This window comes from Phodopus roborovskii, unplaced genomic scaffold (assembly GCF_943737965.1).
Source record: "Phodopus roborovskii unplaced genomic scaffold, PHOROB, whole genome shotgun sequence".
NCBI lineage: Eukaryota > Metazoa > Chordata > Mammalia > Rodentia > Cricetidae > Phodopus > Phodopus roborovskii.
In genome coordinates this window covers 421,464-445,454 of record NW_026126559.1, presented here as the reverse complement: position 1 = coordinate 445,454, position 23,991 = coordinate 421,464, and positions in this window count along the sequence as shown.

Here is a 23,991-nt window from a genome sequence, read left to right as displayed (position 1 = left end):
CCAGTGTTTCTTATCAGTGGATGCTTATGAATCTTGTAATTTTGAATGTAAAGAGTAAGTAGTGGCCAAAAAATTAATATGACCTGGTACCAATTATCCTAAACCACAGATATAAGTATTTCTTGCCAAATGATATTTTCATGTCCACATAACTTTTCTCAGAGACATAATTCTAGTGTTTTAGATAGGATGAGAGCCAGTCACTCTTGATACTTCTGAAAGATCCATGGTTTGGTGGACATCTCAATTTTAGCATATTTGAATCAATCTGATTATACTAGGTCTATCAATTCAGACCACTGCAGATTAGGACAAAGAATAGCTCTAAAGGAACAATTGTTCTCGTGTGCAGTACTTTGCTTGCAGGATCTGCTCCATGGCTAGTTTAGATCAGCTTGCTTAGAAATGGAAGCCTTCATAAGAAAGTTGTCTAAGACCAGGGTAGAAAGTGGCATGTTTCCATACTTCCTTGTTTAGACATGGAAAATGGAGGAAAGGAAAATAAGGGAAGGTGAGACATCATTGTGAAACAGGAGGTATAAACATAGGGAATATATTGGGATATTATGTGTTCAAAGTAAATATGAGGAGATATATATATATATATATATATATATATATATATATATATATATCCACAGGACCCAGTCAGAAGATCTGAACTATGGTACTGGATGAGATAATGTTTTTCCTTTCAGCCTGAGCAACAACAGTGAAAAGAATAAGAGAAGCAGAGACAAAAAGTAGATAATTAATGAGATAATTGTTCTATCCTAATGCTGCTCTTTCAGAAGTGACAAGGTAAACCATCGGAATAATGCATAAATTCTAAGGTCCTTAAGTCTTTGACTATTCAAGCACAGATCTAGGTTTGACAAATGCAAGACACACAGAAAATTTTCTTAAAACATCATGTGTCTGGGGGCAACTGAGGAGAATTGGTATTGTTAAGAAAAAGGAAACATCAAGGAATTAAGCCCAAACTATTTGTGTCCTCCAGCAATGAACACTGAACAGCATGGAGAGACCAATGATGTGATGGCTACTGTAAGACAACCAGTTTGTCAAACACGTGATTCTAGGGATCCCACTGTAAAGCTCCAGCATAATAGAACTCTCTCTTACTCATTCTCTATTGCTCTCCCCTACCTCTTTGTTACACTTCAAGAGAAGCAAACATCATGGTATAATAGTGTTCATATTTTTACGATGTAGTATTTTATAGAAAAGATTGCATGCGTTTTTCAGCCTGCATGTTGTATCTTGTGGGGCTGTCAAGTCTCCTACTGGGTGGAAATGTAAGTGGTGAATAGACTCAGTGGGAAACAACGTCTTGGAATAGAGATTTGGATGTAAAATGGCAGTGAGAATGCTACAAAGCACATACTCACCTTTCCCAACTGATATCTTTTTATTTCATAAGCCTTTCTTAGAAATGAATAGAACACTTAAGTGACTTGTAAACTTTTGCATACTGTGCAAACGGAAGAAAGACCAAACTTTTCTACTATGATTTCTATAATAATATTCCCGTGTGTGGGACATGGTAATCCACAATATTCCTGTAGTAATTCTTCCATACTTAAGGTATGTATCTGTCCTGATAGGAAGAAGTGATGTAAACATTGTTTCCCACCATCACATACTTTAAGAATCTTTTGTGATAGAACGTAATTTATACTTTTATCCTGGTTCTTAATTAATCATAATTCATCTTGCTGGAATTCTCTGACTATTCCAAAATAAGATGAACTCCTAAAAAGACTGTATCTTATTGACACTGGGTATCCTTTTATATGTGATATGTTTTACTTATGTGCATTTGTGTCTGTGCATATGTGTGAGGATGCACACAGGTAAATGTGTGTCTGAGCTTGTAAAAGCTGGAGGATGATGACATTGAATATCATTTACCAAGAACTTTTGTGCATCTTCTTTGAGACACGGACTAGTTTTGGTCTGACGCTAACTAGTTAGTACAGTTTCATGGGCCACTGAGTCTCAAGAATCCTCCTGTCTTTGCCTTCCAAGCCCTGGTTCTCAGTGTGCACTCCCATGTGCAGTATTTTTACATGGGTTCTGGGAATCAACTCAGACTCTCATGCTTGAAAGACAAGTCATTTATCAAGGGAGCCATCCCAAGCAGCATACAAGCAAAAAGAAATAAAGAAGGATAAAACAATGATAGAACAGAGAGAGAGAAAACAGATAAAGGAGTAGGACTTAAAAAAAAACTGAGAAAAGAAATGGACCACTCCCTGTCACTTTCTGTGCTTGTGTGTGCCCCATGGTCCTATGTTCACATCATCTTAACCCACAAGATGCCTAGGGTGAGAGACTCTGAAGTGGATCAAAAACAACATGATAAATGTAATGCACACATTAATTTCATGTGCTCCATGGCGTGCTAATTCCTTTACACCTGTCCTTGAAGGCACATACTTGGCCATGATTTATCATGCTTTCAGCACCTGCTGATGAGTGTTTACTCCTGAAATTACTGTTTCTCATCCTTTCTCACAGGTAGACTTCAGAATACTGTTGTAATATGTTGGATTTTTAAATGGAGAGTTGTGCTATACTTTTTTTTAAAGTGTAGAAGCAAAACATTGGAATTATTGTCTGTGAGGGCTGTGTTTAACTCCTCATTTAGCATGTGTATTTTCAAACATTCATAAAATTATTTACCCCCAGCTGTTTGTCTTGCACTTTGGATTAGAATCTGCTATTGCTTTATTGCACACTATTATGATTTCAGCTCATCCCACTGGAAACTTTGGGAACTTTTTCAATTTGTTCTTTCATATTCCTCAATGATGCTATTTGTGTGTGTGTGTGTGTGTGTGTGTGTGTGTGTGTGTGTGTGTGTGTGTGATGGGCAATCCCTTCTGATATTCCAGGACATCAGGGTTCATCTAGTGAAATTATGGTCCTCTTCCTAGAATTACTCATTTATAAAAGGAATCCTTACACTTTTATTGCAAAACTCTTATGAGCAACCGTACCTTGGCAATTAGATGTTAATATTTTTAATAGTTCTTAACTGACAGCATGTATGTGTCTGTAACAAAAAATATGCATATGTGTAAATATTTCTATGTATATAAATCCCAATTAATGGCTTCATAAATAATTCTATTTTTTTCTGTCTTACAATAATAACCCTCTAACACAGAGAATCTCTTCTGTGGTATACATTTGTTTAATTGCTCAGTTCCAGAATTCCAACAAAGATTCACAGTGGATTTAGAATTGGTAGTCTGCCCACTTATGGGAAGAACTTTATTGAACAGAATGTAGCAATCAGTTTCTCATCATATATTGACCCCATTTGATTACAGAGTTTCTTCCATTAGTACCTTGTTTCACCTCTCCCAACACTTCTCTCTGGTCATTTACATAAAGGTTACAATTTTTTTTTGTCACATTCTAAGCTGCATCTTGTGATTCTCCAGGTTTGTAAATTGGTTTTTAGAAACTTGCATATGTTAAGAATTTTTTCTCCATATTTTACATTTCTACATGTTTTGACAAATGTTAAATATCTTATATTTATTATGACAAAAGCATCCAGAATAATTTCATTTTATTAAAATTCTTCAATGGTTCATCCATTCCGCCTTCTACTTTCTTTCATCACAGTATTTATAACATTCATGGTCTCTGTAATTTTGTCTTTTCCAAAATGTTGTATAGTTGGAGTTATACAGCATATACTTTCCCAGGTTGGCTTATTTCCTCAGCAGTGAGAATTTACGATTCACCCAAGTCTTCTTATAATTTAATCACATTTTACTTGTGCACATTGTTCTTCCTTATGAATGTATCACACTTTAGTTACTAAATATCCTCTGGAAGAACATTAAATGCTTCTAATTTATGAGTACTGCTGTTATAAACACTTGTATACAGAAAGTTTTTACACAGAAATAAAATTATAAATTAGTTGGATATATGCCTAAATATGTGATTGCTGAATCATGTGAAAAACTCTGTTTAGTTTTGTAAACTCTGGGAAAGTATTCTTCAAGTAGAAGTACCATTGTAACTCTTCCCAGCAATGCATGAGAGTCCATGTGGTTTCAAGTAGTCAATTATAAACATGATTGTCAATTCTTTCTTGTTTTGAACCACTGTAACGTGTATTTGATATTTGATTTTAAAAATCAGTTTCTAATGACAGATGCTTCTGGGCACCTTTTCTATTCCTCCATATAATAACCTTTGGTTCACCACTTTCATATCATTTTTGGAGAGCCATCCTAAAACACATTGCCCATTTGGATTTTGTTTGTCATGTCTTCAGTCCTTACAGATAATTTTCACTCTTGGATACAAACCATTTATCAGACATACCTTTGTAATTATTTCTACTTTGTGATATTGGATTCTTCCTTTAACAGTACTGTATGCAGATGCTTCTTAAAGTATTAGTTTAATAATGTCTATTTTTCAATATCTTTTACCATTGTGATATGATAATTATACTTGAATCTCAGCATAAAACCCAAGGTGATGTATTTTTTTCTCCTATATTTTCATTTTAAAGTCTTAGAGTTTTGTATTTTAACTTAAACCCCAAGATTCATTTGAACTAAATTTTGTTTAGGTTATAATATGTGGCTCTAAACTTTCTTCTTCTTCTTCTTCTTCTTCTTCTTCTTCTTCTTCTTCTTCTTCTTCTTCTTCTTCTTCTTCTTCTTGTCCTTCTCCTCTTCCTTCTTGTTATTAATATTATTATTTATATTAATCCAGAAAATTCCAGTCTGTTGTTATTTTTATTATAAGGGGGTTCCCCTCCCTTTTAGTTTTGTGCTATGTGTAAATATATATGTAAATTCTTGTTGTTCAGTCATAGGAAGCCAATTAGATTTTGCATGTTACTTCCCTACTTTCTAGCTTTCTCTAGTCATCTTTTTTTTTTAATAGCTTCACTGTTGCTTATTTTGAATGTTTAAGGTGTGATTTTGCAAAGAAAGTTTAACTTCCTAAACTGTATGTGCTCCCACCTGTTCTTCTTTTACTGACTGTCCTTCTGGGCAGTGTTGAGAACATTTGTGAGAGGTGTTGCATCTGCCTTATATTAGGATCATCTAGTTTAATGGCATCAAGGGCTGTGTTACCTCCAGGGTTCTGTAGATGTTCTCTCTCACATAGTCATAGCTTCCCTTTGGGGGTAGTTTGCCAAGATTTTTTCCTCATGAATGGGCAGTAGATTTTGTTAAATTTTTTGACTACTTGCTATGGCCCTGTGTTTTTGCTTCATAATTAGTTGTGGCACAGGATTATGCTCATTTTTTTTTAATGTTGACTCAGCTCTAAATACTTGGGATGAACCTTATTTAGTTGTGTTGTGTTTACCCATTTGGATTTTTTCAAACATTTTGTTAAGGAACTTTTTCTATATTTAGCAGAGTTATTTGTATGTAGTTTCTTTATTTTAATGACTTCAATCGTACAACAGTGCTTCCCTCTCTTCCTGATTTGCTTTTGATTTAATGTTAAATTACTGTATGTTTTCAACATAAAAAGTGATGCTTGAAATAGGTATAGGTTGTGGCGTTACTAAATCGAGCTAAATAACATCAATATCATCTCATATGGATATATTTTTCATATGAAATTGCAAAATCTCTCAGCAATTTCCAAATACATAATTCACTTTCATTAACTCTACTCACCATGTTGTACAATGGAGCTGGTGAGCTTCCCTGGTATCTAATTGGCATATTATTTATTTATTTTAGTTGATTCAATAAAAAATTAATACTTGTTAAAAATAGATATTTTTCATATATTATTTTCTAATCACTCTTCCCTTCCCCCAACTCTTAGACATCCTTCTCACATCCCCACCCACCCAAATCTACACTGTTTCTTTCTCTCTCTCTCATTAGAAAGCAAACAAACAACTAAAACAAAAATATGAAAACAAGCAAACCAAATTAGGACAAATCAAATATTAAAGAAAAGAATGAAAGAGAAAGCAAAAGAAACTCATATGATGTGGAGACACATAAACTCCCACATATAGAAGTCCCATAAAAACACAAAATCAGAAACCATGGTATGTAGGCAAAAGATCTTTTAGCACATCTCTCCAGCTCCGTTGGCCCTAGTTCCTAATAAAAACCACTTGCCTTCTGTTCCTGTTCTACTTATTGTAGGTACCATGTTTTCTTTATCTCATCATCTGTTTCTAGATAAGAAAGTTGGATTGATCTTATATCTCATCCATGTGACATAGACAACAGATACTTTTCAATCAATTTGTGATTTTCATTCTTGTTTTCCTTTTTGCCTTTTGCCTGCTTTATCCTTCACTTGCTTTTTTAAATTATTTGTCTCTAAGGTGATGCTTACTTAGCCTACATGTTTGAATCATTTGCTTTTGCCTCATAAGCACTTGCTTTGGGTACATTGGGCTTTCACTTGCACTCACTTCTAAAGATTAAACATTTTTCTTGGACATTCTTTTAATATATATATAATTTATAAGTATGTGGTTTAATTTGCAGATTTTAGGTTATGAATAAGGTATGTTAGCAGTCTTACTTTTATCTTCAAAAGGAAAATGTGATTTATAATCATTTAGTTTTCTTGGTGTGTGTGTGTGTGTGTGTGTGTGTGTATACATGTTTTCTTATACATGAATATGGGTACATATACACATATGTGACTGCTCGCTCATGAGGAAAGGTAGAAGTTGATGTCAAGTGTCTTCTTCACTCAGTCTCCACTTTAATATTTGAGACAAACATTTCTAAACCTGAAGCTCTGTGACTGGCTAAACTGGCTGCCAGTAGACTTCAGGGATTCATATATGTATACATACATACATACATACATATGTTTGCAAAGAAAATTTAAGTTCTTTACAACTATGTGCTCTTCTTCCCACTCGTGTCATACTTTACACGAACTGATGTTTTATTTAAATATATATGAAGTATGCATCTCTATGTGGTAATGTGCATGTGAGAGTAAGCAGAGGCTAGAAGACAGCCTTGGATCACCTGGAACTAGATACACACTGTAGTGAGGCACCTGTTGGGAGTGTGGGAACCCATCTGACAGCGAACTGATTTCAAAAATATAGAAAGCAATCAAGAAGCTAGTCACCAAGACACCAAACAACTCAATTAAAAAGTGGGCTTCAGAACTAAATAGAGAATTCTCTATAGAAGAATCTAAAATGGCTGAAATACACTTAAGAAATTGTTCAATATCCTTAGCCATTAGGAATATGCAAATAAAACAACTCTGGCATACTAAAACAACACTGGCCAGAATATCTAAAATCAAAAATACCAATAACAGTTTGTGTTGGAGAGGATGTGGAGGGAAGGCAACACTCCTCTATTGCTGGTGGGAGTGCAAACTTGTGCTGCCACTTTGGAAATCAATATGGAGGTTTCTCAGGAAAATGGGAATCAGTCTACCTCATGATCCAGCATTCCACTCTGGCATATATCCAAAATATGCATATTCACACATAAAGGACATCTGTTGAATTATGTTCATAGCAACAGTATTTGTAATAGCTAGATCCTGGAAGCAACTTAAATGACCCTCAACTGAAGAAAGGATGGAGAAAATGTGGAACATTACACGATGAAGACCTACTCAGCAGAAAAAAATTAATGGAATCTTGAAATTCGCAGGCAAATGGATGGAATGAGAAGAAACCGTCTAGGTGAGGTAACCCAGTCACAAAATGATGAGCATGGTATGTCCTCACTCATACATGGATTTTAAACATAAAGCAAAGGATCACTAGCCTACAGTCCACACCACCAGAGAAACTAGGAAACAGGGAGGACCCTAAGAGAAAAATACATGGTCCCCCACGAAGAAGGGGAAAGGGACAAGAACTCTTGAGCAAATTGGGAGCACAGAAAAGAATAAAGGAGAAAGAGAAGGGGAGAATAGGATGGGGAAGGAGAAAAAGAGGGATAAGGAAGACTGAGACAGTGGAGGAATAGAGGAAAGCAAGAAAAGGAATACCTCAATAGGGGGAGCCAGTATAGGTTTAAAGAGAAATCTGACACTAGGGAAATGCTCAGAGATTCACAAATATGACCCCAACTAAGATTCTAGGCAGTAGTGGAGAGGTTACCCTTTGATGTCCTTTGCCTATAATGAGACAGATGGCTCCCTTAATTGCCATGCTAGAGCCTTCATCCAATAGCTGATGGAAGTGAAGCAGACATCCACAGCTAAGCACTGAGTTTTACTCCTAGAGTCCAGTTGTGGAAAGAAAGGAGGAATGGGCAAATAAGTCGGAACCGTGCTAGAGAAACCTACAGAACCAGCTGACCTGGCCTAGTGAGAGCACATGGACTACAGTCATAAAGCTGGGGAACCAGAATTGCACTGAAACAAACCCTCTGAATGTGGGTGCTGGTTGGGAGGCCTGGGCAGTCTGTGGGACCTCTGACAGTGGAGCCAGTGTTTATCCTTGGTGCACAGATGGACTTAGGGAGTCCATTTCCTATGGAGAGATGCTGTTTAGCTCAGATACAAGGAGGGCCTAGGCCCTCCCTCAAATGATGTGACGGACTTTGATGATCATCCATAGAAGGCCTCACTATCCTTGGTTAGGGAGTAGGTTGGAGGGGGTTGGTAAAGGTCATGGGAGAATGGGAGGTAGAGGGATCAGGGGGATTGATATGTGGAATGATTTTTTTCTAAATATTAATAAATTTTTAAAAAGCAAAAAAAAAAAAAAAAAAAAAAGGTGTGGGAACCAAATGTTGGTCCTCTGTATGAGAATCCCATACTTAAACTCTGAGCTGTCTTTCTAACCGTCTTTTATATCTATTAAGATGAGCTTGTGGTCCAGAATGTGTTCCATCTGTTTTGAGTGTCCCACATGAGCTTGAGAAGAATGTGCTTTCTGTTCTTAGAAGGAGTATTCTGGAAGCAGAAATTAAATCAAGTTGATGGATAGTGCTGTTCAGGTCAAGTGTGACCTTATTGATTTTCTGACTGCTCCACCTATCAGTTGTTGATGGGAGATGTTGAAATATCTAACTGTAATAGCTGCATCTGTTCTTTTTTGTTGTTTTTTTTTTTCGAAGTATTATGCTTTGCCCCAGTTTGATGTTCTTTGGTAAATGCAGGCAGATTTATAATTTTGATGTATTACAGAAGCATTTGTAGTAAATAGGCATGTGATGCTCCTTTTTATACTAAAGGTTTTCTGTGTTTAGAATATGCCAGAAATAAACACCTCAGCTTGTTTTTGATTGGTGCTAGTATGGTACATCTTTCCCCATTCTTTTGAAATTACCAAACTCATTCTTTTTATCATTAATTTCTGGTAGGTAGTCTTTGAAAGAAATACAGTTTTCCCCCTGTTGGTATATTTAGAGCATTTACATCTAAAGTAGTGATTAATGTTGTTGGGGTAATATAAAGCTTGTTTGTAACTATTTTCTTTCTTGAAGATTTTACTTTTTTCTGACTTATTTGGCTTAAAGTAATCATTTTGTGTGAACACAGGTGTCTTTCTCCTCTCAGTCTATTGTTGATTTTTCTTTGTTTGAAAAATAATGATTTAAGTTAACAGAACACGTTTTAAGAAGCTTATAATCTATGCTATTTTCCTTTGCCTAAGGAGAATCTCTTGACATTGCCTGTAGGGCTAGTCTATTGAGGTGAAATTAAATCTTTTGTGCAGTTAAAGTCTCTCCTCTTTTTGCTTTTGAAGCATATTTTGGCATGTTTTAGATGTCCCCCCACCTTCCCTTTCTCTCTGTTACTTCCTTCTTTACTCCCCCTCTTTTTCCCACCCTTCCCCCTCTAATTTCCAACATAGATGTTTTATGTTGTCTTGCTGTTTCCGTGATTTCAGAGGAGGAGGCAATGATTTTTTGCCTCTTCTTACTATAAGGTCAGTTTTATGTCTATAGTCAGTTTCAGTATCTTTGTGGTTGCTTTTGTGCATTTGAATATAACATGTGAGTTATAGGTTTTCATTTGTAGGGCTGGAAAGGTACCATCCCCTTCTTGGTCATTTTGAGCTCTTCTTTATTAGGTTTTATTAACTTTGGAGACTTGTCATTTCCATTATTGCTTAAAATATTTCTTTTATTCCATTCCTTCTTTATATTCAAATATTCCAATTATGTCTGTATTATACCTTTTTGAATTACCTCACAACTCTTTGATGCTGTCTTTTTGCCATTAATTTTTAATTTTTCTCTTTGTATTTCTGTGTAGAGTATTTCCATTTACTGGTGTACACAAAGACAACTCTTTCCTGAGCTATATTGCATTATTGATGAACTCATCAAATACACTTTTGATATATGTCACCATGATGTTGATTTCTAGTATTTCCTTTTGGTTGTTATTAGAATTCACATATATTTTGTTTATTAACCTAACCTCATGTGTCAGTATATCTATTTGTCTCTGTTAGAATCCTTAATTATAGTTATGGATTTTCTATTAATTCAACATTCATGTCATATATGAATCTTTTTGGTATTGTTCTTTCAAATTATATCTTTTAGAATTTTGTTGTATTTCACAGTTTTTGATGAGAGTGGCATATATTGTGTAAGGGAAATTGAGGGGCATATACCTCAGATGTTAGAGTTACAGTAGTCTGAATAAGAACAAGTATTTTTCTTGTGTTTGCTGTAGATATAGAGCTCTGTTCTATCCTGGTGCCCTCATTTGTGGTTCTGTTTTTACTTGAACTGCCCTGAGAGCTGTCCCTCAAAGAGTTTCTGTTTATTGGAACTCTTTCATCTGTAATCTGCTGATATAATTTTTGGAGGAGAAAAGATTCCTTTAATTCTTCACTTAAAACCCAGTGTTAAGGTAGGTTATGCTTCTTGTCTATGAACATCTTATGTTTCTACTTAAACAGTTCCTTCAATCCCAGTTAGGTCCCAGCAGAAATATATGAGGCTTGATAGAGGATCACCCTTGTCTCATGATTCTGAGACAGGGCTATGATTTTTTTTTCTCTAGGGAGAAATCTATGTTCACAGTGGTTACACTTCCTTTCTCTTTAGCAAAGTCATGTGGGACTTTTTCTTATAACATCACCATGGGAACTTATTGAATTTTGTGGTGTTAAACACATGAAAGTATAGAATCCACCAAGACAAGTCAACCATCAGCTTCTAGATATTCTACAAAATTATTTGTTTAGCAGTTTCATCAGCCTCTGCTACTAGTATGTGTTTTTGATATTGATTCTCTGGACCTGCCTCTGGATTTGCCTGTTTGCCCAGAGTTCAGAGTGGTGACATGCACTCTAAAGTCTATACAGAAGTGGCCCCAAGTAACATACCTGTTTCAAATTCTTGCAGCCTCTTCCTGCCATGGGGATGGGAGTGTTGCTGCCTGATCCCTCAAATGCTAGAGATGAGCTGGAAAGAATTTTTATTTACCTTTTGTTAAGTTGAATGCCAGTGATATTAAATATTTATTATTATTGATGGAATGGTTTTCATGTCCTTTTTATTTGCTTGTTTAGTGACATTATTTTTCAGCTTTGCTAATTGTTGATCTAGTAGTGACATAGTATGTATGTATTCCACTAAAATACATACTATATATTTTATACATATATAAAGTACATATGAGATTCTATGTATCATGCTAAGACAAAACTTATATCAGTAAAAATATTCTGACATATTCATCAGTTTTCATAGCTCATGTTTTTTGTTAAAGAAGACTAAGTTATTTTTAGAGACCTTGTGAGTCTTTCTATGTTAACAATCCACAGATCATATTTGCAAACTCTAAAATTACATCAACTTTCAGTCTACAGGTTTTCTATAGGTTATAATGCAAACACATAATCATTTAAGCTACCATATGAGGGTGTTAGAGGGTTACATTTACTTTTTGATAATATTTAAATGAATGCTTTGTAAATGGTAAGGGGAAATTAAATTATGACTTGCTTTATCTTCATTTTATTGGCAAGAAATTTGAAAAGATGAAAATGTGTTGTCATTTCCAGAGTCAAATAATTACTCAGAGACTTAGCAATGTAATGGGTTATGATCCATTCTTATCACACTATGAGGTACTTTACACGAGTGATATTACTATTTTAAAACAGCAACTCTGATCTACATATTTTTCTGATTGAAACTCCTGAATTAATGTCAACAGCTCAAAGAATCTGATGCTTTTTGATGCAGGTGTGCATCTCTTTCATGAAAAGTTTACTAAGTATGTAATTTAGGCCATGTTTTGCTCAAATGCTACCAAAGCAAGCCCCTTTATATCTCCCAGAGCCTGGCTGTGCTCTCAGTGGGAAAGGATGTTGTGTAAGCCCCAGCCACACAACAGTGTATCCCTTAATTAAATGATGCAGCAACATATGGGGATTAGCAAAGAGATTAAGAGACTAATAGAGCAGAACACAGTAATGCTGATGTAAATGGAGGGGAGATTCATGTTAGAAAATTAGTAAAAACATAATAACCCATGACAAAATGCAAAATCATACCAGAAAGCATGTGAGTAGAAACAGATCAGGAAAGGTCACTTAGTTTTTACCAGATTCTGTTTTCCAACTCCTGGAAATTCAGAAGGTGGCTTAAACCTTTTTAAAGGCTCAAGTGCATAAGAAGACACAACTGTAATTGGCAGGTTATCTTATTATCTCATTCATTCACTCATTCAATTCTACATTATGTTAGTCAATAATCATTGATTGAAGCTGACCATGTGTTCCTGCTGTCCTAAGCAGAGTTTAAGGAACATAAGAAGTATAGTTGCTGATCCTATTAAAACATTCTCAACTAGAAAGAGTTTTTTTTTTTTTCATTGAATTTTACTGAGTGTCTGGATCATTTCTTATGTTCTTTCAAATCCTATAAGACATTATAATTTCTTACAATGTAGCATTTTCTCAAGTGACTAATGTATTTTGAAATATCTCTCGCCTTCTTGACTAAGTCACTTCATTTTACTATATGTCAGATTACATTTTCTTTGGATTCATAATGAAGGCATTGAGTTCCCAGATGGCACAGAAACAAAACAGAGACCCCTCCCAACAGGCATTTCTACTATGTTCCAGACCTGGTATTATTCTATATACTGAAAACATGAAATACAAGAGGACATAGGGCTTATACATGCTATTCAGCGACCCAGTTGTTAAAGTGTCATCAAGAATATGCTGTGCTTTTCAACATGGATGAAAAATGAAGGAGCACATCCCATCTTCATGCCAATACTGCAATGTCTCTATGCCTTTTTTGTGTGAAGATACATGGCTGTCTTTTGGGCAGTGTTCTTACAATGTAAATCGATAGAATGTATATAGAATGAGTATAAGGAAACTACTGCCAATATGACTCCTAGTTAGTGATAGAACTATTATTTAATATATTACAATGATGAGTGGTAATAAAGCTATATTCAGATATTCAAATAACATCTCCAAGGCTCTATCTTGCTTTATTTCATATAGATCACTTAGCCTATCTGTTGATATGTTGTATTAAAAATCCCCAAACCCCAAACCCTATAATTTCACTACATAATACTGGGGCCACAAGCATATCCAAGAGAACTAGAATTCACCTACTTCAAGCCACTTTTCTAGCATAGGACCTGGGCTTTTAATCACTGTTGGACAGGTGCATTCATAAAAATAAATGTTACTAAATTATAGTGACCTGTAAGATTTTTTTGTGGGGGTTCTTTTTAATTAATTAATTAATTTTTTATTTTACATGTTGATCCCAGTTACCCCTCCCTCCCTCTGCCCCATCACATGCACCCTGACCAGCCACCCCTTCCATCCCCCACCCCAACTCCACATGCAGGGCAATGCCATCCAGGTGGGGTCATGCAGATACGCCAAGTCATTTGAAGTAGGGATCAGGGCTCCCCTCCCATCTCTAGGTTAAGGCAGTATCACTCCATGGGGGGGGGTGTCCACAAGGTCCTTTTGTGCACCAGGAATACATCCTGGTTCCACTGTCTGAGGTCCCTTACACTTCTCAGTCCTACTGGCTGAGCCCCATGTTCAGGGGAGCATGAGTCAGTCCCATGCTAGATTCCCAGCTATCAGTCTGGGGTCCCGTTAGCTCCTCCTTGTTCATATCAGCTGTCTCTATGTGTTTCTGCAACCTGGCCTTGTCCTCTCCTTCTGCATATAGATTCTAGTTCAACTCAGTGTTTAGGTATGGGTGTTTGCTTCTGTTTCCAACAGGCAATAGATGAGGGCTCCATGATGGTGGATAAGTTGGTTGTTGATCTCACTATCTGGGAAGAGCATTTATGGTAGCCTTTCCATGGTTGCTTAAATTGTTGGTTGGCAGCAGTCTTGTAGGTCTCTAGACCTTTCTTTAGGTTCAGTTTTCTCTTCAAACCAACAACAGCTCCTTCTTTTATGTGCTCTCTCTCTCTCTCTCTCTCTTTTACTCACTCAGACACACACACTCTCTCTCTTATGTCTTCTATTACTAACCGGACTCAATCTTCCTAGTTGCATGTACTTTCCTCTACTCCCCCTCTCTTTCTCCTACTGTCTCCATTCACTGCCCCCCCCACTTCTCATGTTCTCTGGGAGACTTGTTCCTTCCCCCTTCTGTGAGGGACTTTATATAAATCTCTTAGAATACACCTTGGATCCTAGTTCCTCTGGTGGTGTGAATTATAGGCTGGTGATCCTTTGCTCTATGTCTAAAATCCATAAACAAGCGAGTAAGTACCATGTTCCTCTTTTTGTGACTGGGTTACCTCATTCAGGATGGTTTCCTCAAGTGCCATCCACTTGCCTGTGAATTTCAAGATACCATTATTTTTTTTCTGCAGAGTAGTATTCCATTTTATAGACGTGCCACATCTTCATTATCCATTCTTCAATTGAGGGGCAACTAGGTTGCTTCCAGGTTCTTGTTATTACAAATAATGCTGCTATGAACATAGTTGAGCAGATGTCTTTGTTGCATGGATGTGGACCATTTGGGTATATGCCCAAGAGGGGGATTGCTGGTTCCTGTGGTAAATTAATTCCCATTTTCCTGAGGAACCGCCATATGATCTCCAAAATGGCTGTACAAGTTTTCACTCCCACCAGCAGTGGAGGAGTGTTTCTCTTTCTCCACATCCTCTCCAGCATGAGATGTCATTGGTGTTTCTAATTTTAGCCATTCTGGCAGGAAGTAAGATTGTATCTCAAAGTTGTTTTAAAATGAGATAAATATCATGGAACATTCGAGTTTTCTGGATGTACAAGAAATGTAAACCAATCAAAATGTTCCAAAGTGTCAAAATCCAATTTTGTGATGTTTTATAAAAAAGAGAAATACAAAGACAGGCCTGTTCTTGATTTGAATCTCATTTTTAGGAAAATTAAAAAAAAAAAAAAAAAGAAACCATTTTAAATGCTGTCTGAGAAATGGATGAAGCTGACAGTATCACTCAGTGCTTCAGCTCTTAGGCAGTCTATAAAAGGCTCAATTTTAAATTTTGAACATCATAAAAGAAGAAAAGGAAAACAAGAACAAATATAAATTGATCAAGCTTGGGGCATGAACTCTAGTACAATGACAAAGAAATCACAATGTTGCTTTTAACTGGGATAGTTAGAAAGAATATTATTCTAAGTAATTCACAAGTGGGTGTAGTGTTCTTGATGTTGTAAATTTCACATAGTTTTAATATATTATATGTGTGTGGTGTGAATGTGAAAGGTACCTGGTAGGTTCATGTGGTTGAACACTTGCTTCTCAGTTAGAGGCATTAATTTGTAAGATTATGATGGGGGATGTGGAGCTTCCCTGGAGGAAATGAGCCACTGGGGTCTTTGATGCTGCAAATCCTAGATCTTCTTCTTCTTCTTATCATTATTTCTGGTTTTTGATGGCAGATGAAATGTCAACAGCTGCTGCTTCACCCTCTTGCCAATGTACCTTCTCTTCCATGGTGAACTGTTTCCTCTAAAAGTGTGAGGCAAAGCAAATCTCTTTTCCCCAGAGATGCTTGTTTTCTGGCATTCTGTCATAGCAGTGAGAACACCACTAATACTATATGATTCATGTAGTACTAGAGACGTAAGCAACAGTGGAAATCAAAGAGCCATGAGCACCATGCCAGGAACTCCTCTTAGATTTGTTTTGCTGTTTTTTGTTGTTGTTTGTTTTCATAGGGAGCTAATATGCCTTAATAATCTTTACTATAGCCCATTGAATTGACACCCCTGTTTCCTTATTTTGGATGATCTTGGATAAGGGAGCTAATAGGCAAAGAAAGTTGCTCAAGATTTCACAGCAAGCACAAATCAACCTAAGTTTTTTTTCTGCCAAAGGTCAGAATGAATGCAAACAAGCAGTGAAACATAGTGTGAAAATACATTCTTATATAGAGAAATTATGAAAAATTGCATTATGTCTAAGACTGATGTCTAAGACAAAAAATAAGATGATGAGTTATATAAGAGAATGGGTATTTCAGTCAATTTTCATAAAAATACCAGGTATATTTGGAAAATTTCAGTGATTTACTACTTCTCATTTTGAATGGGTTAAAAGAAAGGAAAAGGACAGAATGGAGTGAACTGTGTGTTCCTTGCACAACATCCTTTGTATGCCACACTAACAATGAAAAACACATTCTTAATTACTGCACTCTCATATGATTTTCAAAGTCAAATACACCAGTGTCAGCTTTCCTCTGTTTTCCCCAGTTCTGTTCTTGTTCATTTAGAACTTGGTGAAGAGGAAGGAGAATGAAAGCATAAATCCAGAGATAAATTATTGCAACTCACCATATCCCATCATAGCCCATTTATACTGGGTATGATTTTATATGTTCCTTGGTAGTATTCACATTCCAGACTATTTGAAGCAAATGAGACATTTATTAGTGTAACCTTTATTCTGGAGATGATTTAAACTATTTCCAAAAAAACCCAAAGAGAACAGTATTTCCCTTACACATGAGTCCCCCATGTCCCCACAAGCCCACAAAATGCCTCAGTAATTTTAAGACTCTGTATATCTCCTGAAATACCTATATAAATAATCTATTGTTCAAAAGGTCACACAGGTAGAGGACTGCTTGGAAATGTCAGGAATGTAAGTGAATTGGTAATGTGGTACCATACATTTGGATATGTTCATAACCCCTTATCTTTAGTAACAGGTAAGAAATGGAGGTGTAAGGGAGCTGACCTATACATGAAAGTCTTTGGGTCTTCCAAGGGACAGAAGAATGACTAAAAGTGTATAGACTCTAACAGCCCAACCACTTTCCCCCAGGACAAGTGTCTAGCAGACATGGCATTTTCACTAACCTTCCTTGTCTCTGCTCAAAAGGGATGAAACCTCATTAAAACATCCAGTCTCAAAGACTCAGTTCAGCTACAGATCTATTTCACGTTAAAGGCCACCCCATGAACATGGCCCTAAGAGTTCACTTGCAACTTTCAAACATTCCATAAATTTGCTGTTAATAGGAAGGTTGATAAATTCTCTTTCATTTCAAGTGCCATTCAGAGCTGTCATTTCTCGTTATAGATGTCACTGCCTAGAGATGGAATTTCTAAGATGTTAAATGTCACCACAGGGTTGCACAACCCAAATTATTTTTTGCATAACACCTAGGTAACCAAAAACCTGCTCACAGGTACATTAGTTAAAATTAAGTACATCATGAAACCCTCAAAGACAGATGTTTTACAACCCTTTATTTTTTGGGACAGTGGGTCCAATGGCAATGAGGGATCTAAGGAGAGGCTGCAAAGTGAGATTAGAACCACAGACACTTTGAAGAAATCCTGTGCTCTTTCTAAGAGGACAAGTAGCCCAACACTCTTGCAATTTAACCATTTCCCCATGGGGGTAGAAGAGCAGAAAGCTAAATGTCCTCATGGCATCCTGTGACTGTAAATAAGCAAATCTCTAATAATGCAAAACCCCCATGGTTCCATCTGTTGGAAACAAACAAACAAACAAATAAGCTGTAGTAGCCAGTGTTTTTTGTGCCCCCACATTAAGGGGTCATGTGTAGGAACCTGTCTTGGGGGGCGGGGCTTCTGTCTGTACCAGCCAACTTTCCCAGTTTGTACTTGAGAAGGAGAGTATGGATTAAGAAAATGGCAGTAAAAATACTAAGAAAAAGATAGAGACACAGAATAGAGTCAGAAGCCATTTTTATGGAACCTAACAACAAGCAACATGTACAGCTATGGTATGGCAAAGACAAGCTTAGTGCTGCTGTAGAGAGCTCCATATGTTTTCTGCTTAGTTTTCACATAGCTACAGATCTTTTTTACTAGAACTTTATCCAGGATGCTTTCTTCTGGCATTTCCTACAGCAAGTATGTATTTTTTGAGGTAGTTAAAGATAATCAAGTGGTTCAAACATAATCAAAATCTCATGGAGTGTGTATCAGTCCTATTGTGTCTGGAAGACACTGTTTCTTTGGACCATGCAGACACTTTGGTGCATCTTAAATTGGGTGGGTAGAGAAGATGAAAGGACCTGGAAGGAGTTGGAAAGGGGAAAACATGATCACAAAGTATTGTGATAAAACTTTAAAAAATAAAATGAAAACCATCCAATGGGGTAAAATACCTTGGAATGTCTTCGTTACTCACAACTTCCAGTATATCTTCCTTGTGACTCATGATCGTGAATCTAACTGTCAGCCTCACTCAAAAAGACAGCAAATGTCAAAGGAACAGGAAGCATTCTGATATGACTCTTTTTGTCACACACCATTTCACCTACTGTTCAGTGGTGGAGGTAGCTGTATAGCCCGCAGTGAGGATCCAGATGGGGAAATTATCTGATACTTGGGACAAGTAATGCAGAGGGTCCATAGTGACCAAGTAGTTCATGTTTGACCTTTATAAGCTTCAGATCATATAAACCATGAAGGTAAAATAGGTAAAGGAAATTTTTCATTTGTGGTTTCTGGAGTCCTGCAGTAGAATGTTTGCCCATCACACATAAGGCACTGGTAGATTCTCAGTGTTGCCAACACATAAATGAAGAGAAACACTACTTTTAACAAGCAGATAAAGCATAGACTAAAACTGTATCTCACATCTATTATTTCATTTACACATTTATGAAATATGAAGGAAAAATTCTCTAGGAGAGAGATAAATTATAAATCTCTCTATAAGGGTTTGCAATGTATATTGGGCACAAAGAAAATTTGAAATGTAAAGTCCTGAGTGGTTTTTCATTCTTAAACTAATAGGGTTTTATCAACATTTTCCATTAACAAGAGGAAAATAAAATAGTTCATACTTGAGTTTCTTATGAATCAATGAAGGCTCATGACAGAAAATTCAACGTCATCCTTGGCTAGAAATGGTTAAAAAATTCTCAAACAAGAGACTGGAATTTGGAGCTTGTCAAGATATAAACATGCCTACCTTTCTATATTCATGTCTTCCAGGTCATCAAATTCAAAAGACTATTCAGGCTTACTGTTACTTTTGACCATGCCAACATTTCCCCATACCAGCATTACTGTCTGTACATGTCTTCCCAGAGAAACCTCCATAAGTCACCCTGGTACCAGAATGGAACATGCTAGTTCCCATAATATGATTTATATTTTGCTGCAAGCAGTATCTGTTCATATGTACTATTTTACCCTCTATGCTTCTTTTACTAGAATCAAACTTGAAGTGAGACAAATCTGTGGGTTTTCTGTTAACTTTCCTATCTACTGCATATGAGAAAACCTCTGGTTCTCACTAATGTTTTTCTTGTTACTAAGTTGACTATTGTTTAACCACATAGAATATACAGCTATGTCCAGTTTCCATCTTCTAAGAAACATTATTGTTAGTTAAATCAAGGTGGTTTTGATGCACAAAGACTACCATATTACTTTTAGTACTATGGAACCTACGATAACATGGCAGAAATAAAGAAACTGAAGAGATTAGGGACTAATAGAAAAGATAACTTTACTGAGTGCTTAGTCTAGGATCCACACTGAAGTAGAATCTATATCATACAACTCAGCATTTATAAACACCTTGTGAAAAAGCTGTTGCTAATTACACATAACTGATTAGTAATATGAGGCTCTGAGAAGTTGGATATGTTATACAAGGTTAACCATTCAAAAGGGATGGAGATTTAATTCAACACTTGCTGCCCGTGTGCCCTCTTCTCTGTGCAGTACTGGTAGTCTGAATAGCACTGATAACATGAACAAGAAAAAATTCACTTTATCACCTCAAATCTATTTTGATTTAGATTCATTAGTTATCACACCAAATTCTTGTGCTACCCAAGCTCAATAATTTAAAAATACCAATACTGGGCAATAGGATGAAATATACACACCATAAGATGCAATCTGTATGACTAACTTAATATCATGATACAAAGCAGTTTGCACCTGAAACTCTTTTCTTTTTTGTCCTCAACATGGAACTTGCATTTCTGAACTAACAACAAGTTTTTGGAAAAACTGGCCCTTGAGAAAATCTTAGCAGTTCCCACTATTTTTCTGTGTATTGTGTCCTCTCTTTAAATTTTTTGTCTAGCCTAGGAAAAGGCAAGCTAGATGAGTGTTAAGAGGGACACAATGTCAGAGAGAGCAAGAAGTGAGTGTATGTAGGTCCTAACATTATCCAGATTATCACATTGGCTATTGTGAAGGTTTGGGTGGTAATTAATTGACAAGTAGAATGGGAGTCCCCTTCCATCCTTCTATTACTATTGAAAGCACTTGTATCTGGAAAATTTATAAACAATAGATGATCTGGGCCTATGAGATGGCTTAATAGGCAAAAGTAATTTCCACCAAGCCTACAAATATGAGATTGGTCACCAGAACTTACATGGTGGAAGGAGCTGACTTATTATACCAAGTTGTCCTTTGACCTGAACATATATGCTATACTATGCACACCTCTTCCACAGAAGTAAAAAAGAAAAAGTACTTAAAACTTAAAAAAAAAAAAAACAAAAAACAAAAAAAGAATAGAGGTTCACTTATTTTATAATTCTAGAGTCCAGAAAGGCCAAGAAAATGACATTGATTTCTGGGAAAGGTCTTATTCTTACATCACCTCATGCTAGCAAGGATCACATAGTGATCAGAGAGAGCTCATTTTTATATCAAAGAAATCTCTGGAATACCCCATTAACTCCTAAAAGAACCTACTAATTCATAATGATAGAGCCCTTATGAGCCAGTCATTAAAGGTCCCACCACCCAATACTGCCACAATGACAGCCAAATTAAAATTGCATTTTGATGGTGACCACCTATAGTCTAGCCACGGTAGTAGATGAATGGGAAAGAAGCCGAAGAGCTACAGATGAGACACAGGATAAATAAAGACAGTCGGCTCATAAAGTCTAGGCCTGAGGGGTTCTGTGTGCCCATAATTCTAAAAAACAAAAACAAAAACAGAAACAAAAAAAAACTCAAAAAACAAAACAAACAAACAACAACAACAACAAAACCACTGTATTCCTTCTAAACCAGAACATGTGAGTCATCTTCTCTTCAACACAGGGTAAGTTTTGGGAAGTCTGGGAAGTTTGGGAGAAAAAATTTACCAAGAAAGTAAACTTTTCCCTCAATACCATCAGTTCTGAGGGATAAAAAATAGATAAATAATCAAATTTTTAAAATAAATTTTTATTTAATTTAAAAGCAACCTTATGTTATATACCAATCCTAAATTTCTCTCCCTCCCATCCTCCCACACCCCTCACTGACCCCCATCACATCCTCATCTACTCCCCAAGGAGAGTGAGACTTCCATGAGGGAATCATTAAAGTCTGACATATTTGGGGAAGGATCTAGGCTCTCACTCTAGACTGAGAGAATATCCCTCCATAGGAAATGGGCTCCTAAAACCCATTCGTGCACTAGGGACAAATACTGATTCCACTGCCAGAGGTCTCATAGACTGCCCAGGCCTCCCAACTGAAGCACACATTCAGGGGGCCTGGTTCAGTTCTATGCTGGTTCCCCTGCTCTCATACTGGGGTCTGGAAATTTCCACTTGCTCAGGTCAGCTGTTTCTGTGGGTTTCCCCTCTATGGTCTTGACCCCTTTGCTCATCACTCCTTCCTCTCTACAACTGCTTTCCAGTAGTTCGACTCAGTGCTTGGCTGTGAATTCTCTGCTTCTGCTTTCCCCAGCTACTGGATGAAGACTTTATGATGTCATTTAAGGTAGTCATAAATCTCCGTATAGAGGAAGTGTATTTAAGGTAACCTCTCCACTATTGCTTAGATTCTTAGTTGGGGTCATCCTTGTAGATCTATGGACATTTCCCTGGTGCCAGATTTCTCTTTAAATGTATAATGGCTCTCTCTAGTACAGTATCTATTTTCTTGCCCTCCACTATTCTTCCCCTGACTCAATCTTCCTGATCCCTCCTATCCTCTTCTCCCCTCCTCTTCTTTTCATTCTCCCAACTCCCTCTCCCAATGTTGCCAATTTTCTCAGGAGATCTTGTCCCTTTCCCCTTCTCAGTGGGACCATGTGTGTCCCTCTTAGGGTCCTCCATGTTTCCTAGCTTTTCTGGTGGTATGGATTGTAGACTGATGATCCTTTAGTCTGTGTCTAAAACCCACATACGAGTGAGTACAGACAGTGTCGTTTTGTGATTGGGTTACTTCACTCGGGATGGTTTCTTCTAGTTCCATCAATTTGCCTAGGAATTTCAAAATTTCATTGTTGTTGTTGTTGTGTTTTCCACTGAGTAGTACTCCATTGTGTAAATGTACCCCATTTTCTCCATCCATTCTTTAGCTGAGGGACTGCTTCCAGGTTCTGGCTATTACAAATAATGCTGCTGTCCTTGCTGTATAAATACCTTTGGCCTAAGAGTGGAATTGCTGGATCTTGTGGTAGACTGATTCTCATTTTCCTGAGGAACTGCCATACTGATTCCCAAAGTGTCTGTACAAGTTTGTATTCCCACAAGCTGATTGATTTTTAAGTGTGTGTGTGTCTGTCTGTCTGTCTATTGCTTGTATGTGTGTCTGTCTTGTGTGTATGTGTATGTGAGTATGTATCTCTGGGTATCTGCATGTCTGTGTATCTGTGTGAGGTGTTTGTGTTTGTTTGTGTGTGTGTGTACCTGTGTCTCTGTATTATTACTGATGATGATAATGATGATAGCAAAATATTTAGAATACTTAGAATAAATGCAGAACTTCTTATTCTATCAATACGTTCCCCTCCCCCCGTATTTCATTCTGCAGTCTGTATATGCAGCTGTGCCTTCAAAGCTATTCATTTTCCAAAGATGTAAAACAGTGTAGGATAGTGAAACCTTCTCGGCCAATCCAGTTATGGAAAGGGAAAGAACATTGGTCTCTCAGCCAACACAATGAAAGATATTTTATACTTATGTTCTTATGTTGTTCTGACCCAATTCTTCCCATGAAGAATGGTATTATTTTCCCATGTCCTGAACCTTGAACTGGGAGATCACAGGTAAAATACTTCCTTCAGAACACCAAACATTATTCACAAAAATAGTTTTCCATCTTTCTTTATTTTTCATTTTTCATACTAGGCATACTAGCCCCAATTCCTCTCCCTCCCCTTTTCTTTCTTCTTCACCTTCCCCAACCAAGATCCTATTCAGAGGGGGTAAGGCCTCTCTTGGGGAGTCAACAAGTCTGGCATACCAAGTTGAGACAGGACCTAGACCCTCATCTCTGCATCCAGGCTGAGCAAGGTATCCCACAATAGAGAACTGGCTCCAAAAGGCCAGTTCATGCACCCAGGATAAGTCCTGGTCCCACTGCCATGACCCCCCAAAGTGTTACCCCTATTCAGAGGGCTTAGTTTGGTCCCATGCAGGATCCCTAGATCTAGAGTCCAAGAGCACCCACTCGCTGGGATCAGCTGTCTCTTTGGTTTTCCCAATCATGATCTTGGACCCCTGCTAATATGATCCCTCCTCCCTCAAGATGTTACTACACCATCACACAGTTTGCCATTAAAAAATTTTAAAAAGTGTACAAAATGTTTCCTA